This window comes from Porites lutea, chromosome 9 (genome assembly GCF_958299795.1).
Source record: "Porites lutea chromosome 9, jaPorLute2.1, whole genome shotgun sequence".
In the NCBI taxonomy this organism is placed as follows: domain Eukaryota; kingdom Metazoa; phylum Cnidaria; class Anthozoa; order Scleractinia; family Poritidae; genus Porites; species Porites lutea.
Genome location: NC_133209.1, coordinates 5,451,359 through 5,466,913, shown reverse-complemented (window position 1 = coordinate 5,466,913; position 15,555 = coordinate 5,451,359). Strand labels below are relative to the sequence as shown.

At 37.1% G+C, this 15,555-nt stretch overlaps 1 long non-coding RNA gene across 1 annotated transcript; it reads left to right on the top strand.

Annotated features, from left to right (window-relative positions):
* The first annotated feature begins 2,301 nt into the window (after positions 1–2,301).
* LOC140948598 (uncharacterized) lies at positions 2,302–10,702 on the top strand. Its single transcript, XR_012167059.1, has 3 exons — positions 2,302–2,445; positions 9,538–9,996; positions 10,576–10,702. It is a non-coding gene; the product is annotated as an uncharacterized lncRNA (long non-coding RNA).
* Positions 10,703–15,555: the final 4,853 nt, after the last annotated feature.

The following is a 15,555-nucleotide window of genomic DNA, read 5'->3' as shown; positions in this document are numbered from 1 at the left end:
ATTTCCATTATTCATTTTCCACTATTTCTTTTCAGGAACTTTAACCAAATGAAATCATTTATTCACAAAGTTTTAAACCTTATTCATTACGGGGTGACTGGCATTTTTGATTAGAAATCATTAGCTGATAAATGTACCGGAAACAATCACTAGAACTTTCTTTTTCCTACGTGTTCATTACTTAACTTTTGACCTATCATTGATTTATGAGTGTAAAATTAGACAAGTTGACTTTAAACATTTTCCTCTTCCATGATGACTTTAAAAATTCCCCCTCCATGTTGACTTTAAACATTTCACCCTCCTTGGCCGCCATCTTGGACCTTAATGAAAATTTCAACTCAGGCAAATAGTTTAGGATCTAAGCACATTTGATTCATGCCTTAGGCCTAATGTTTTAATCTTTCTGTCTTTGATGCTGTTTTTGTTTTTTTGTTTTTTACATTTCACTTCCCAAAAAAGTGGAAAGACCTCGCATTTTTCCTCAAAATTGGTCGTCACCCTTACTTTAATATAAGTCGTCGTATCTCGTAATCATAGCAATTGACTGCCACAGAAAAGTTTACTATGATGTGTCTTAGAAGTTCTTTGACAGCTAGTGAAAAGAGGCAGTTCTGGCTGAATTTCTTTTTCAAAAAAGTCTGAGAAAAACGTTACCGGTAGTGGGGTCAAAAAATTAAACATTATCGGCCGGCCATAAATGAAAGACAGCAGCCTTTGATAGATTAGAGACTAACGTCTCAATGGGGTTGACCGTCAGCCGTCAAACGGCCTAAAATTTAACCGTCAACCGTCAAAAAAAGTTATATTTTACCGTCAACTGTCATAAACGCAGATTAATATTAACCGTCAAAAAGTCTTGAGGTATCTCAATTTTCACTATTTCAGCTGATCTTCATAGACTTTAGGCTCCTGAAGAATCTCTAAACTGGAAAACTCAGTTTCCATGTTGTCAAAAACACAGTCTCTAGACATTACAAGACTTTACAACTCGCTTATCTGAAAATATTTCGAAATCTTAAAAGCGAAGGCCAAGACAACCTCCAAGACCCAAAAGTTAATATTGATTTATACAGAAATTAATATTTGCTTTAATTCTTAGACTAAATTTCTACTTAATAACTGTCAACCGTCAAAAGCTGTAAAATTTAACCGTCAACCGTCAAAATTGGAAAAAATTAACCGTCAACCGTTAAAGCTACCTCCCCATTGATACCCTTATATCAGGTCCACCCAGCTATACATGGAAAGTAGTGCATCAGTGCAAAAGGACGGCATATGTATCGCGTGATTGTTAGTTCATATCAGTTTGACACTTGAGTGTTATAAGCTCCGTTTGTCTACCTACCACTTAAATTGGCGGGACATTGTAGTGCGGCATTTCCATATTTGCTTTGATGCTGCAACTGTTTACGGAAGAAATAAAGTCGCGATAAGTTAGAAACTTATCTTGATGACGTAACTGTCATGAAGAAGTTAAGAAGATTTCAGAAACAACCTATGGGTTCATTTCACGAGAAAGGATGGATAATTACTGACTTTTAAGATCTCCATCTTGATTTCACTTTCAAACTATTTGTCTCCTCCCTAGAAAACTTTTAAACACATTTGCAAGCAAAGAAGCTTAACTGAGCTTTAGAAATGCTACGACGGCATTTAATGCAGAAAAGCTTCGTTCTTTTAAATCATAAATAGACACTTTGACTGTTTTTCTCCCCTTAAAGTGTGCTAAGTTGTCTAAATATTACTTAATAATTGCTAACTTTAGGCAGTTTTGTCTCTGGCTTCTTGAAAACATCCGATTTCATATACACGAAAAGAAGCTTAACCGAGCTTTAGAAATATTGCAGCTGCCTGGTTTACAAAAGCATGGCCCCATTTTTGAAACAGAATTAACGGACCTTTCAATTTTCTCAGCTCTGAAAGAGTGCTAAGTTGACTTATAATGACCAAGTAATTGCCACATTTAGGCAGATTTTCTCGTCATAACAGACCACAACTGGAAATACCGACTTTTTCAAGTTGATTGCATTAGGTTCTTAATTGATGCGGTGATCACATATCCTATATTGTGAAGCCCAATATTCTTTACAATACGTTTTAAGACCTTGGATAATATATTTTCCGTGACATTAGTTATAATTACTTTATTATCTCTGATTATTTTCTCTTTTTAATATCAACGACACTTCGCAATCCAGTTAGCCTGATTTTCATAATTCACATCAGTTCCAGCCTTTACAAATTTTAATTTCGTGATTAAAAGGTTCTACTTCCGTTGCTAGTCTCTTCGTTGGTGTACTTTACGTAATTCTCTGGCGACAGAAGTATATATATAAAAAGTATTTTAACAGGCGAGGAAGCTACTTCAGTGTCTTTCAGATGGGCTTTAAACTGGTCTGCACTTCACTGTTAAACAAACTAAGCAGCAGATTTCACAACAAGGTAAAATTCAATTTATTGTGATTTAAAAAATTCAGAATCTCACATTCATCCATCCTCGGATACACGATTTACTGACGCACATCTAGTGACATATTTTGAACCTTATTGCTTAGAAGGTTTGGTAGTCTTTTATTTGCATTGTCGCACCAGAGGATATTCTCCAAGACTCCAAGTTATAAATTCAATACGGCTGGCGTTTTTGACTTTGTGACTGGGGAGGGTTTAGTAAAAAAGCATAAAACAACGTCGAATGATTGAAAAACTAACTTCACTTTGATAAAAGAAAATGATATTTCCTTACGAACACAATCTCTGTTAATATCGAGTCACAAAGCTCACATCGAACCGGAAAAAACGAAAAACAACAACAACGAAACAAAACCAAAATACAGAGTTATGAATAGCTACCGGCTGAAATTGATGAGATGAAAGTTTTTAATTATAAAGATCATGACAAGGCGCATCTATTTTACCACTGGGGGTCTGATAAAACTACCAAACTTTTTCTTTTCTGCATCGGCTTACCAGAAAACTACTATAAAAACGTCAAATGTACTTCAGTATAGTTAAAGTACTAAAACCTCATATGTTGAGTGGGTGTGAGATAGGTGACAAAAAATACAATGCAAACCATATGCACCCAAAAATGCGTGCGCATGAAATTCTAAATTTACAAGAAAAATTATCGCACTTGGAGAAAGAGTGTAGGCTAGTTTCTGTCCTTTCATATTTGACAGAGATTACGCATTTGACTAATTCTGAAGCCAGAAATCCTAGTATTCGTCCAATGACAAAATCAGCCGGGTGTGTTTTGGTTTCCTTCAGAGATTCAGTGATAAGACCTTGATCAACCACAAACAATTGATCCGAAGTTTCAGAGAAAACACATACTAGTATGAAATGACTCATAAAACATATTTGGTGTGGTTCTACATCTAACTAGTTCTCGTTTAAACAACGAAGCCGAAAGAAGGACGTGTTATACCACCATTTTGTCACCACTATGATAACCAATGGCGGGGAGAAAGGAATATAATTATCTTGTGACTGAATTTATCAGCTTGTGGTAACTTATAGGGTTACCATAACAACGACTCAAGCAGTTAAAGACCTGCGTTAGAGGTTCTATCTTCGAAACAGGATTACTCTCAACTTTGACTTTGGCAAAGAAGATGGTTAGACCAATGCAAAGTTAACTCTTGTCCTCGTTAAAGCTAGATATACCCTGACAATTATACTTTTATAATTAAATCAAATCAAATGTGGATTCAAATGCATTTTACTATACTGAAGCCCTGAAAGATGTACGGGGGCCGCCTCATACATGGAAGTAGAATAGGCTCCTGTGGGCGCCAAATGGAGATTAATACATGATACTGCAGTCACAAACCTGAAGGAATTGGATGAAAGATCGTTTGTATACAGTCAATTAAAGCGTTGGAAAGCTTTTGCATTCTACAGTACCCAACTGGTTCAGTCTCAGTTGCTGCCTGTCTAGGTTCGTCAATTGAACGGGGAGGGGGTCTTCTCAAAAATGGAATATAACCCGAAAATTTACTTACGTTCATTTTGCGTCTAAATAATGCCAAGGTTAATTCATTCTGCGTCGTCGTGCTGAGTGTAGTGGGATAAGAAGTTAGAGTTTCCCAGTGCTTTCTAAGGGTGCGTGTGTTTCTATTCGTGGTATAGAACTCAAAAGTATTGCATAACTATATATTTACATATACGTGAAATAAGTGATATTGACTGATTTATTACTACCGAACATGTCTCTGGAGGAAGCATGAGTGCTTTTCGGCAACGAAACCATATGTAGTCACAAGACCGAACTTGCTGCCACAAGTGTAGAATCAATACAATGTTGTAATGATTCAACATACTTAGCCGTGATCTTAAAATAGCGAATTAAAAACGTTAGACAAGGTCAATTAAACACTACAGGAAAACTTCACTTTCAATATTGTACTGAAACCTCTTTTAAATATTGCCGATTGTAAAGCATAATAATTAGGCAGACTACATCAGCCCCCCCCCCTCCCCCCCCCCAAAAAAAGAAAATTAATTAAATTGGTTTTAAACTTGAAACTCCAAACCAACTCGACTCTAAAGCCATTACCATGGTTCCCTGGCAACACACAAATACCCCTCTACTGTAAGCTTTGCCGGACCAATTTTAAATATGACAACCGGGTAAACCTCCTTAACTGGCCCTTAACGGGCCGTAAAATCCCATGCACTTTGGCTGTAAGGCGTGTCTTAGAATCGGATAAAGAACATTGCTCGCCTTGGTAACTAAAGCCAGTATGTTCATCACATAGTAATAGTGTTTTCAGAGATTGCATTAATTAGGTTTAGGTTGAAAAAAATCAGACAAATGGAACGAGAAAAGCATACTGGCGTGACAGCTGCTATTGATTAAAAATAATTCCCACTGCTGTTCACGAACTTGAACATATAAAACTCTGATGTTATTCCACAGTTTATTACTTCTGAAGATGTATGTTGGCGGAACATACAAAACGTCAAGTTAAAGTCTTTTTTTCTTTCCAGAAATGCGCTTATATTTCCTTGTTTTTATAACCGCAGTTTGCTTTTTGTTTCTTCTTGAACATATAAACAAATTAAAAAGTTTAAGACACTGTTATTCTCGGGAGAACAACTCGAACCGTCCTTTAGCTAATATTTATCTAAACATACATTTCTGCTACTGGCTATTCCTGCTCCCGGGGCTGTGAATTAACACTACCAACTCGTACCTCCTCCGGGTTGGGTCATACTACACTGTTAAAGTAACTGAGGTTTCGGTGAATTGGCCGTGACCAGTGACCATTGCTGATAATAAAGTCAGTTTTAAAAAAATATTGGTAGCATTTAGAAGAATTGAGCAACACGACACCTTAAAAGGTGCTTATTTTACTGCCTTACAATATATCAATAATCTTGAAACTAAAGGGTCATATTAAAGGAAGGTTAATCTCAAGAATCTTATTTTTTTTAAAAAATCTATCGAGCGGTTTAAAAATTATTCGCTAATTTGTTAAAGTAGACCAAAATGTTCAAAAACCGCTAACAAAAGCGCCTCGATACATACTTATCAAATCCTTCTTTCTAGCAATCGGCTGGAGCTATCTCCACGGTCTTTCACACATGTTTTTAAAAAGGTTGAAGCTACTATCGGGTGAAATTGCATGTCAAAAGCGCTTCATTTTCTACAGATAACAGCCGAACATCAAGATTATCCATTTCTTACCGTATTTCTAACCACACAATCTTGATCCCAAAATATCTCGATAACGCTCTTACAGATTTCTCTTAAACTTCACGAACATCGAGGCTGCTATTGGAGGAAAAAGCTCCCGTGAATAATTTTGGAAGAACAGTTCCCCGTGCCGAGAAATACTTCTGTAAGTAAAATAGGTAATAGCGTCATTTCGTTGCTATGACAACTCCAATGTCATTGCAACCCTGATCATAAAAGATTTTCATCTTTATCTAATACAACTGTGGGGCAATTTTTCCAAAACTTTATTTATGGCGACGTAGTTTATGCTCAAACTTGGGAGGTATTGGCCTTGAAAAACTGTATCGAGCCACCTTAAGATGTAACTTTTTTGACCATGTTAAAAAGGATCAGGAGAACAGTGCGATTATCTTTTACATTAAATTGGAATCCTAACATAATTGGTCTCAAAAGCGTTGGGGTGTAAAATTGCTCAAAAAAGGATTTTAAACAATAACGTTATAAAAACCTCTTTATCTCTATCTAGCAAGCTAATCAAAGCAGACTTACAACGCGTTCAAAGACCCTTTTCATTCCGTTTAGAACATTTTGATTTATTATTGTAACGAACGATCGTAATAGAACCCCGGAATTGTGCGGTCTAGTCGAAAATCGAAATGAGTAAGTTAATAGCATAGTTGGGATCATCATACTTTATCTCCCAAAATCTGATAAGAGTTTTGATTCTTAAGGTCAATGTTATGGTACTGCAACAATACAGGAAAAGCAAGTATCGTTTTCTTTCGACCCTGCACCGTAGTTTTTTTGTTCTTTTTGTTGTCTCTCTTGATAATAGCTGTTATTCAGTAGAGGACTCTAACAATTTAATTAATTTTACATATCATAGAGCGCAGAACAATACAAAAGCAAATATGATATTCTTTTCCCACCTTTATGCAACCTACACTTTCTCTCAAGCTAATTCTTTTTCTTTTACTGTAATAATAGCCACAATTATTTTTAATCTCATTGCTAATTTTAAAATAACGATGGCACTATTATTCTGGACATAGATGGTAATTAAGATCTGAATAAAGAAGTTTTGTAAAGGATTTACTTTATTTCCAGCAGCGTAACCATTTATCAGACATCTTGAAAATACACCATTATCTCTTATACATGATTTTTTTTTTCTAAGTCTAACGGTAAAAAAAGAGGACAAGCTAACAATTTAGTTTAAATTCTTTGGTAAAAGGGTTCCTTTCAGGCAAAAACAAAACTGAACAAATCTTAGTACAGTTACAATTGTTAAATATTTTTTTTTACTTTTTAAAAAGGCTATTAAGATTTAAATTAACATTTGAACAAAGCGGTATTACGTCAACGGATGCATGCTATTAATATGAGAACAATTCGGTATTGGCAAATTTCCTATCGAGATGTGCTCAAAAGGGAAACAACTTTTAATGGATACTCGTCCTAAATCCTGATTCGAAAAAATTCGTTAGGTGCGCCTTTCAAAAACAGCACAAAAGACCTGAAGTTTCATTAACACTGTTCGATTTCTCCTCATGCATTTCCCGCATTGTTGATTGGAGCAGGCGTCGAAATAAGAAACAAAAGCTCTGGAAATGAAAATCACTTATTAAAGAATTGTCCTTAATTTCCTGAAGCGTTACCTCATTATTATTTCTGAAGAAAGTCAATTTCCTGAGGACTTGGTCAGCGATTGATGTTAAGTGAATTTCGCATGTAGGAGGGTGCACATTGGAGCCGGTTTTCAGTCTTTGTGTATTATTAAAACAGGAGCTGAACCATAAAGAATTTTTTGTCAACAAACCCACCACCAGAGTAACAGGTACAAAATATAAGTCATTTCAGCAGCATGGAAAAGTCACTTTCTTGATAATCGTCTTCTTCGTCCACCTTTTCGAAATCTATTTTTAACCGTTCAATTGGGCTTTGTGACAGAGTTTAAAGGTAAGGTTTGAAGATGTTATGATTCAATGTGCGCTTTTCGGTGTATGATTTTAAGTAAAAATAAGTTCTGTTTTTTTCTTTCCAAAACTACCTGTAATGGCATATGGGCCTTTGATGTTTTCGCCTTAGATTTAAGAGCTAGCCGTAGTCATGCTAAAAAAATGACCACAAGGCTTCTTATCTTTTCCATTGACCGAACACTAAATATCTAATTTACTGGAGATAACAGCAATAATTTCCTTGATGTCAACTGCATTTTATGAATGCTGGTCATCTCAAAGTAAATGTACCTTATGCCATGCGGGTACAATTACATTATTATGATGACTACTCAAAAAGTTCACGAGGTTTTAGAGATTAGAAGCAATCCTGCAAATGCCTGTAAGTATACGAATGTGTTATCTTATTATAACTTCCCTCAACAAAATTCACATGATCGTTGGACTTCAAGATTTTATAGTCTTGAGGTAATTTGCAATGTGTCATCAAACAAATTTGGAGAAAATTTGGAAAAAGTCGTGCTATTAATTATGTAGGGTCGGCCTCGGCGCCGATAACACGCTCCGAGATCTGCATAATAATTCTTCATACATACGAAAGCCGAATCCAATAATTGTTTTATTATTCATTCAAAATCACTCTGATCTATGTTAGGTTCCCGTCTTCATTTGTCTGTTCGTCGGCAAATTCAGAATGTTGCGTCTAGCAGATATTCTTAAAGTTAGGTAGAAGTTGTGGTCAGTTGACTCGCGTTGTAGTTTGGCTGTCATGGCAAAAATGATTCTCGGCAAATAACATTCAGACTTGGCCCGCCCCAATTTTTTCTATTCGTGGTGTTTCAAATTTCATCTCAAATTAAAATTTAATTTTCAATTTCCATGAATAGGCTGGGTAGCACACCTTTTGGCCAAACGTTGGGACAACCAGTTACCATCCTTATGGTATATGACTTCATTTGAGGCAAAACAAAATGTTAGTTTTCTATTTTTGAAAATGAGCTTCTCAAGCGAGTAAATTATTAAACAAATTTTATAAGACAAGCATAAAAATGTAACTTTATTTGTCGCTGTTTTGAAATCTAATTTTTTTAGTAAATTTTAAAAATGAAAAGCCATCATGACTACTACTTTGGATGACTAGTATATGGCTTACCTTATTTTGGTAAAGTAAACATACTTTAGATAATTCTCCTTCTTTTCGGACGTTGTAACTCTTTCATTCAAAATTAATTCAAATGCATTTGCTATAACTCCTTACCTGAAAAGTGTTTAATTTTTTAGTCATGTAATTAAAGTCATAAAAATGAAGTGGTCTTTTAAGGAGTTGTCCTTTTTTTCATCGTAAACTGAATTTCTCTAATTATCTAATAAAAGGAAACTCTTTCTAAGGCCCGGTTTTTATGACGAAACTTGTCCTGAGTAGAATGGGCACCGTGTACATTTCCTTGGCGGACGGTTTTCACTCAATTCTATGCTTGAGTTGATTGGCTGGGAGCAAGGGCGACCTTCTTTCGAAGACAAAAGTAGGAACCTTAAGATCCGAGGACGGCGACAGCGACGGCAGAGAAAACGTGGCTTAAAAAGTGATTTCGCGTTCTTTCAATCTTCATCGCGATTACTCCAACTCGCTACCTTCTCAAATGTAATGGAACCAATCCAAATTCAGAAAGAAAAAGAAGACTTTCATCGTCGCCTGTTTACGTCCTCCACAAAACGTGAAATTAATACAGAAAAAGTGTACTGCTCGTAAATAGGTTGTTTTTTGCCCACCTCCCCCCCCCCTCCCTTTGCTTTTCTTGACGTCCTCGTTACCGAAGGCCTCGTCAGATCTTAGGTCCCTAACAGGTTCCTAAACAACTCCTTACAAGACAACGTTTTATTGTTATTTTACAGATGAAAGCGACAGTCAGCGTAATGCTTCTTTTTGCCGCTGCTGTCTTTACCGTGGCCAGTGGCGCGTCAGACAAAAACTCCACAGATGAGGATCAGCTCATATCCATCTTAAACCAAGACGAACCAAACCGTTTAGCTTGCTGGCCGCTTTGTTTCCCTACCGACATTGACATGACGGGCAAGCGGGAGTATGAAGAGAGAGCTGCAGAAGTAAATGAAGGCGAAAATTCAGCCAGAGCCTTTAACAAACTTCGTCGCTGGTTAGAGGTTAAAAATAATCCCTCATCTCCGTTGGCCAGTTCTAGTTTAGTCGCCAGAAAACTGGGATTAAAACCAAATTGGGAACGAAAGGCACGGGAATCGCAAAGTTTTCATAGACGTGAGACCGCAGACAGTAGAAGTGATAGGCAGCAAGCCTATCGAAGCAGTTTTGTATGACCATCGACGAAGGAAAAACAGGTAAGTTTTTAGCCTGCGAAAACAGCCGAGATTTCGCCATTCCACTACTGGTTTCGCCGCAAAATGACTTATGATGAACGACTCCAGAAATTCCATACTGATGACTTGTTACCCAGTGAGGAACGATTGCAGAAATCCCATACTGATGACGCGTCACTACCTAGATCTGGGTAGTGCTTCTGATTGGCCGTACTTTAACCAATCAGAAGCAATACCCAGGATCTGGGTAGTGACACGTCATCAGTATGGAATTTCTGCAATCGTTTATTAGATGTGTCTTCCAGGGAAGCCAGTGGTAGCATCGCAAAATGTCAGCTGTTTTCTCAGGCTAGTAAGTTTTGGGCAGTTTTTGCAATCGTACAAATTGTCAACCAAAACTAACAAACAAACAAGAATTGTTGTGAGTGTTATAAAAAATAACATCATGGGAGCATAACAGGGTGGATCCAAGATGGCGGCTTATAACAGTCGTGACAGAATTCCCACATTATATTACATCAACAAGGTTGCACAACTACTTTTTGCCATAAAAGAATGTGATAATCACTGTTGTGTGCGTCATTTTCTTTTTTTTTTCAGTATCGCTGTATAAAGGAACAACAACAACTTATTTCCAAGATGTACCGTCTTAAACGTTTTGACACTGATAAAACTGGGTAAAATATTATTAAGATTATTAGAGTAAATAAAATATTGAAGATTATCATTGCTCTCTTTCAGTGTAGTTTCTGCTATTATTGTTGCTATTTTCTTGCTTTCACTTTTTTCTTATTGCATTACGCTTTTCATATATTTCTGTCTTTAGCATCTGGTCTCCAATCAAGTGCATTTCAAACCTTGTCCTTCTAGCAACGCACATTTCCTAGTGCATTCTTAAGCGGAGCCCATTTGTAAAACTGATTTCAGTCTTAGTGCCACATCAAAATCCCTTTAAAAAATTTCAACTTCTAATTGTCCTATCCGTTTACCTCCATTGAAGCACCGGCTAAACGATCAAACATTTTCGTCCAACATCGAATTTGTTACGCACAACATGGGGGAGCTATTTAACCCTATTCAGAATGGTAGGACGATTTTGAGACACCCCTTACTAAAAAGTTGACAATAAAAACCGATCAAGCTGTGAACGCCAACTTAGCGATTTTTTCTAATATTTATCTGGAAACATTTTAAAGTCGCCGTGACGCGTACGATATCGTCCCAAGGGCTTTTCCCTAAAAAATGGGAAAGCGCTTGGGACGAGGTTGACCATGGCAATCGAGTTTTGACATCCGCGTTTAGCAAAATTTTGCAAAGTTTTGTTTCTATTTTTACTAATCAAATTATTAAATTACACTTAATTTTGCCTTATTTTATCAAATCATTTATGTAATCCAGGCTTTTTAGCGACAAATTTGAGGAGAAGCAGATTTTAAGTAAAATGGAATACATTTAATTAATTCAAAATGGAGGATCCAAGGTGGTGGATAGGTCCAGATAAATGCCGTCATCGTGATAACACATTATTAATGTGTTAACCAACTTCCTGGTTTTATAAGACACATTATTTAGTAGTTTTTCGCTTTATATCTACTTTGGAGGGAAATTGGATTCTATCATTAAATTCAACAATGTGACGTCATAATAACGTAAAATTACGTCATTGTGTCAATTAAGTTATGCCTAGGTGTTGAAAATGATGAGTATAATATTTTGTGTAATTTCTGGGACCGTATCATGAGCAGTTTTGAAGTTATAAAGTGGGGCCCTACAACCCTGCCCCCCCCCCCCCACCCCAACCCACTGGTCCACTCCCCTCTTGAAATAAACCCTACTGTACGTTACTCTCACCAGTCATGGAGTCATGGAGTAGTCGCGTAAATCAAGTTACCAGTTCGCTTCAACAATTTGCAATCACCGCTCCTCGCTATTTGCACATCTCCCATAATACACATTGTCTCCCCTAAAAATTTTGCACAAGCATTTAAGAGATGTAAAGTCATTTTTACAGCAAACTGCAAACGGCAAATGTAACTTGTACCACGTGACCAAGTTTTCCCTTCACAGTCAAACCCCGTTGATAGTCTTAGTACGGACACTGAGGGGGTCATAAAAAGTGTCAGTATCAACGCGGTGTCCGTATTAAGCGGTTTAAATTTAGAGAAAATGTAAGGGCTTGGGAAAAGAACAACTGTCCCTTGTAACAAGGTGTCCGTATATAATCAGGAGTCCGTAAAGCGGGATGCGCTGTACCTGCCGTTTTTTTTTCTTATATACCTACACTAATCAGTTAGTTTCACGTCAGTTTTATCCATAAGAATTGCTTTGGACTGTTTTTATCTGCCCATTTTCTATTTAAAGAATTCTGTAACACCAAGGAGAAATTAAAAACAAAGGTTATGCAAAATTTGGAAAGGAAGGGGCGGGGGGCGCAAACAGGGTGTATCATGGGAGATGTGCAAACGGGGAATTAACTTGCCAAGTTTGGAAGTTACAGTTTCGTTTCTTGATAAAGAGGCGTTATAAATCGTCCTCACACACTTTTTTACTGAAAAAGATTGAAACTACTAGGAACTGCAATAGCATTTCAAAGCACCTCGTTTTCTACAGATAACGGCGGAACATCAAGAGTGTCCAGTTTTCACTGTATTTCTGACCATACCATGCAGATCAATCACCTGTGAAATTTAAAAACCAAGTCGATTATACCACCAGAAGTCATTTTAGCTCTGTTTGTCTAGATGAAAGGACTTTTAGTTGACAATGAGAGTGAATAACCGTGAAAAAAACTAATAATAGTGAAACGAGGTCGGCAGCTCTCCTAATATACACAGCTGTAGGCACGTACTGTTTTTCACACTAGACGTGAACAGCTGTAGCCGATAGCGAGGCCATTACACCAATTTAGAAACGACAATAGAAATGCTGAAAGGAACGACCACCAGCCTTTAATGAATGCTATTTTTGGCTGTTAAAAAATGTCGGAGGTATAATGATTTTATTCGCAGCTCAATGAGACAAGGACCCGGCAAATGTATATACTTCGATTTTACCATAACTCATGCGGAGTATCTCTTGAAAATTTACAGGTGAGTGAATTATTCCTCCTGAAAATAAAATCTTCTATCAGGAGAAACGAAAAACGCAAAGCTTGTGCTTCCAGAGAAGCTATTTATCAGCGAACACGTAAGCATTCTTAAGCTGCTTATTTTGGTTTGTTAAGACAACCGGCAACGCGAAGCGGAAATAGGAACAGCTGAATTTAAAAACGGAAACACCTGGCCGAAAATACCTTCTTGTAATCCACCCCACTTAAAATGGAAAATAAATGCATCTCACCAACAGTGCAGATTAGGTATCGAAGCGTTTTGTGATGTTTTTTATTTAGGTTTAATTTTTGAGTCTCTGAGCTACTACGATATAGATTTAGCCCGCACGCGTACTCACGGGATGATCTCTTCTTAGATACGAATTAAACCACACGAGAGACCACTCTCACACAAGGTAATGAACAGCGTAATGATTCGGGAACATTAACAATCGAATTCCGTTTTTTGCAATGAAAATCTCGATAAAACTATCCCCTCAAAATAGAAGAATGTCACCTTTAAAGTTTAGGTCAGACATGCCAACAAGTTTATTGAAAGCATTTTTTTAATCCACCACAAGTTTGCTTTTATCGCCAACTAAGCAGGACGCCCCTCTTTTAAAGTTAATATTTATGTCTGAACATTGTAAACCAATAAAATGGATAAAAATATCTTTTTAAAACAATTTCCTCCAGAGGGGTAGTTCGATTCTTTGAAGGGAGTTTTCTGCCCTGCCCACTCTGTTTCATATTAAGCCCATTTTCGCTGTCTTAGTTCACTCCATACTTTGAAAAAATCGATAAAAATGCTCCTTTTCCTTTTAGTAGTTGGCCGGGCAAGAAATTTGCAAAATTTTCCAATCCTGCAACAGAATATTTTTCTCATCAAAAGGCGTCGAGAACTCGTTACCCACACATTGTTTTTTGTTGGATTATTCCTGTGTAATAGTGATCATCTTGTCGTAAAAACTACAGTGTCTTTCAACCGCAAATAATCGAGTTTTCAGGACTTTATTTCTCTATTTGCTCCTCCCCCTTCTCCTCCCCCTGCTCGACAACGTTTAGTACGGGTAAGCTCTGCCCCGAGGTCCAGCCCCTTCTGTTTTTATATGTACCATTTTTCGTGACTCAAGCTAGCGGAGTTCCTACCCTTTTATATACTGAATCCAGAAAAACTAGTACCCTCTTTCGGCCGGACGGAACTTCCCCCTTATAGGAAATCACAGGGAGTAGCGTAACCCCCCTCCCCGGGGGGGCTTCTTCATTACATGCAATTCTAAAATTTGACCAAGATTTTAAGCTTCGACTGGAATGCTAGTGGGTGGCAAGTGGCCAAATTGGGACTTGTCACTAATTATTCAAGGAAAGAAAGATAAAATAGACACTTGGGATTAACCTTGCTTTTTCAGGTTCGAGCTTCTATCTTTAACAATCTGGATACAAACAGAAAAAGTTCAATTATATTCTGGACGCCATTTAATGATTCTTCCCGCGCGTAACAAAATCACAGTAACTAGATGTCCTGCTTTCAAAGTTTTTTTTCCTTAGAAAAGAAAAGAAAAATTTAAACTTTATTTAGCTTTATTTCGAAAGCATTTTTGAACACTCGCCGGGTGTTGTTAAATTGAGAAAGTTTCTTCTAAACTGAATTTGATCTTACTAGGGAGTTATTTTAAGCTTGGTAGCTGACCGTACATAATTGATGATTACATGTTTCTGTCTCTCAAAGTGTCCTTTTCGGAAGCCAGGTTTTCTTCCATTGCTATTCTGTTCTATTTTCAAATAAGAATCCACCACATTATTTATTGTTATATATCAAGATAGGAATTTCCTTTTTCGCCTTTTCTTGATAATGATCCAGCAAAACACGTGACTCCAGATCTCATTAGCGCTCAGCGCGCCAAGTTCACAAAAACCTTCAGAAAATCTTCTTTGTCTTGTAACCCGGTTAAAATAGATATCCTTATCAGCTCAGAGCCAACCGTATTTTAGGATGGCTCATCTAAAAGTTTAAAAGGCCATGTTATAATTAATTACTAGTAACAAAATTCTTTAGTACGAAAGTTGTTGTTGTTTGTCAGTTTTTTTTTTTCAATAGGGAGCTGCCGAATTATCTGCTGCACTTCCACGTTAGCCGAACAAATGCGTTTTAGCGTACCCTGAACCGATCCACTGTCAAAGATGCGTGTGGTTGGTGTTAATGATAGGGAAGGGAAGACCAAGAAGTTGCCAAAAATACGTACAATTCATTTCCAGGCACTTGTTTTATGAGTACTTCAAGAGGTATTTTACAAAATCATTCCAGTCTACAGTAGCCCCGGACTCGAGATTTATCAGTGATCGAGACTCGCGCCCTTTGACCAAGAAAACCGGGCGAACCTTGAGTCTCTGAAAGTCAGACCATTTTTCCGGAGATGCAAATGCAAGTTTCCTTTCTATAAACTTTGCGTGAATTTTTAAGTCTGTGGTGGTTAACTTATTGGACCTTTAAA